At 50.8% G+C, this 3,669-nt stretch overlaps 1 pseudogene; it reads left to right on the forward strand.

Annotated features, from left to right (window-relative positions):
• Positions 1–398: 398 nt before the first annotated feature.
• LOC146635072 (uncharacterized) lies at positions 399–3,455 on the forward strand (annotated as a pseudogene).
• Positions 3,456–3,669: the final 214 nt, after the last annotated feature.

Below are 3,669 nucleotides of genomic sequence, written 5' to 3' on the forward strand. Positions count from 1 at the left end.
AGAGAGACAAAGTAAACATTTACCGTCAGGTCCCGAGCTACTGCTAAAGATACTGTTAGGATACATCACTGAAGATGCGTACCAGTGCATCCAGGAGATGTGTCTTTATAGTTAAACTCTGGCTGAGCCAGTGATGCCTAGGAAGAGACTAGGTGACAACCAAGAAAGTTTGGTGACTACTGGAGAGACAGATGACAGCTCGGTAAGATGGCTCCAGGGGCAGGGTGGGCTAGCATCCCGGTCTGCAGTTTTCGTGAGAAAGCACCCCAAAAAGCTACGGAAAGCCCTAAAGAAAGATACCCCCAGGAGATCCCGAGAGGGGGGGAGGATGAGGTCTCCAATCGGACGGACTCAAGGTTAACGACCAACGCAATGAAAGGACTACGAGTAAGACATGTATCTGCGGCAAGCTGTGTAAGAACCAGCGTGGCCTAAAGGTCCATTAGGCTAGAATGAAATGTTTGGAGCGGGAGAGTGAGGTGCAACGCACAGGTCCTGAACCTGGTGAGACGCAGGAGGAGCCTGGCCAGGAGGCACCCCACAGAGCCCAGTCCCTCTATGCACTGGACTGTTCCAATCCAAGCAGTGTAGTTCCACAACAGCGGATTAAGTGGCCACAGCCAGCAGCCGGAGCGAGTGGCAGAAGTTTGATGAGGATGTCTCCAACATCATACAAGCTGTAGCCAAAAGAGATGCCGACAGCAGGCTTAAAACAATGACCACCATCATAGTCAGCTACGCCTCAGAAAGGTTCGTCTGATCGAGAAGTGTAACAACAAGACCCCTTACACCATGAACCGCAGGGCCATGAAGATTCATCAACTGCGCCAGGAGCTCAGGAGCCTTAAGAAGCAGTTCAAGAACGCTGATGCGGAGGAGAAGCAAGCTTTAGAGGAACTGCACAACATCTTGCGGAAGAAGCTGATTACCCTCCGTAGAGCAGAATGGCACAGGAGGCGAGGAAGAGAGAGAGCCAGGAAACGTGCAGCTTTTATTGCTGATCCCTTTCGCTTTTCCAAACAATTGCTTGGGGTTAAGCGAAGCGGGCAGTTGGAGTGCTCAGCAGAGGAGGTGAATAACTTCCTTCATGAGACCATGAGTGACCCATTGAGGGAACAAGACTTGGGACCAAACAAAGCTCTCATCAACCCTGCCCCACCATCTGTAGAGTTCAAGTTGACGGAGCCAAGTTTGAAGGAGGTGTGTGAGGTCATCAAAGCAGCCCGCTCAGCATCCTCCCCAGGTCCCAGTGGCGTACCCTACCCTGTCTATAAGCGCTGCCCAGAGCTGCTTCTCCACCTGTGGAAGATCTTAAAGGTGATATGGCGGAGAGGGAGAGTTGCTGATCAGTGGAGGTGCGCAGAGGGAGACTGGATTCCCAAAGAGGAGGATTCGAAAAACATAAACCAGTTTCGGAGCATTTCGCTGTTGAGCGTGGAGGGGAAGGTGTTTTTTAGCGTTGTCTCCCGGAGACTGACTGAGTTTCTCCTTAGAAACAATTACATTGATCCATCAGTTCAGAAGGGGGGGATCCCAGGAGTTCCTGGTTGCCTAGAGCACACTGGTGTAGTTAAACGTTAAAGAGAAGCCCATGAGAACAGAGGCGACCTAGCTGTATTGTGGCTGGACCTGACTAATGTGTATGGGTCGATCCCACACAAACTGGTTGAGCATGCTTTACACCTCCACCATGTCCCTAGCAAGATCAAGGATCTGATCCTGGACTATTATGCCAATTTCAGGCTTAGGGTCACTTCTAGGGCAGTTACTTCAGACTGGCACCAACTCGGGAAAGGTATAATAACAGGCTGTACCATCTCAGGTACGCTCTTTGCCCTGGCAATGAACATGGTGGTAAAGGCTGCGGAGGTGGAGTGCAGAGGGCCGTTAACAAGGTCAGGTGTTCGTCAGCCCCCTATCAGAGCCTATATGGATGACCTCACCATTACAACATCATCAGTTCCAGGGTGTAGGTGGATCTTGCAAGGTCTTGAGAGACTCATCTCATGGGCAAGGATGAGTTTTAAACCTTCCAAGTCAAGCTCCATGGTACTGAAGAAGGGCAAGGTGACGGACAAGTTCCGGTTCTCAATTTCAGGAACCATTATTCCATCCATAATGGAACAACCAGTTAAGAGCTTGGGGAAACTCTTTGACTCCAGCCTGAAAGACTCTACTGCCATTCAGAAGGCAAATGAGGAGCTGGGAGCGTGGCTCATTAAGGTAGATAAGTCCGGCCTGCCTGGAAGATTTAAAGCCTGGATCTACCAGCATTCCATCCTGCCCCGAATCCTGTGGCCCTTGCTTGTCTATACAGTTCCAATAACTACTGTGGAATCTCTTGAAAGGAAGATCAGTGGCTTTCTTCGTAAGTGGCTGGGACTTCCCCGCAGTCTCACAAGCACTGCCTTGTATGGGGCAAGCAACAGCGTGCAGTTACCCTTCAGTGGTCTCACAGATGAGTTCAAGGTGGCTTGCACACGAGAAGCCCTACAGTACAGAGATTCTAAAGACTGCAAGGTGGCATCAGCAGGTATTGAGGTAAGGACAGGAAGAAAGTGGAAGGCTGAGAAGGCAGTTGAGGTGGCGGAGTCACGCCTAAGGCAGAAAACACTGGTGGGGGTCTTAGCAACAGGGGTAGCAGGCTTGGGGTACTTCCCAAAGGCCCAGGTCAGCAGGGCACAGGGAAAGGAGAAACACCAGCTACTCCAGGAAGAGGTCCGAGCAGGTGTGGAGGAGGAGCGAGTAGGTAGAGCTGTAGGCCTTAAGCGGCAGGGAGCATGGACAAGGTGGGAGAGCACATTGCAGCGCAAGGTCACCTGGGCATAGATCATGCAGGCAGACTTCCACCGGATCCGATTCCTAGTGCAGGCAGTATACGACACTCTGCCAAGCCCAGCAAACCTCCATCTGTGGGGAAAGATTTATTAAAGCTGGAGAGAAACCCCAGGTGCACCCACATTTGACAACTGGCCTCCTCAACACAGCCTCTGATTGGCAGCTACAGGCTGACCTGGGTAAACAACTAAAGTTCCCTCAGAACATTGCAAAAACATCACTCCGGCCAGACATGATAATTATTTCTGTGGCCTCAAAACAGCTGATCATGCTGGAACTCACAGTGCCCTGGGAAGAGCGGATTAAGGAGGCCAATGAAAGGAAACGAGGAAAGTACCAAGAACTAGTGCAAGAGTGCAGGGGAAGGGGCTGGAAGACTTTCTATGAGCCCATAGAAGTGGGTTGTAGGGGGTTTGCAAGACAATCACTCTGCAAAGTCCTAGGCCGGCTGGGCATGGCTGGGGCAGCCAAGAAGAGGGCCATCCAGGCTGTGAGTGAAGCGGCAGAGAAAGCCACAAGGTGGCTGTGGATCAAGAGGGCTGATCCGTGGGTAGCTACTGGTACGCAAGTCGGGGCCTGATCAACCCCGGCTGGGTCGCCTGGGCGAGGGTGTATGATGTTGTGAGACCCGAAACACCTGATGACCCCAGGATACATCACTGAAGATGCATACCAGTGCATCCAGGAGATGTGTCTTTATAGTTTACTGTGCCACATGCATATCTTTGGAAATAATGAATTAGGTGGCAAAATTTGAGAATTAAAATCAGTTAATTAACTAAAAAGATAGAAAACAAGTAGAAAACCAAATTGAAAGGAAATATGTGTCAG

This window comes from Diplotaxodon limnothrissa, linkage group LG3 (assembly GCF_057381915.1).
Source record: "Diplotaxodon limnothrissa isolate DT_005_m linkage group LG3, D_limnothrissa_male_GT1.1, whole genome shotgun sequence".
NCBI classification, from domain to species: Eukaryota; Metazoa; Chordata; class Actinopteri; order Cichliformes; family Cichlidae; genus Diplotaxodon; species Diplotaxodon limnothrissa.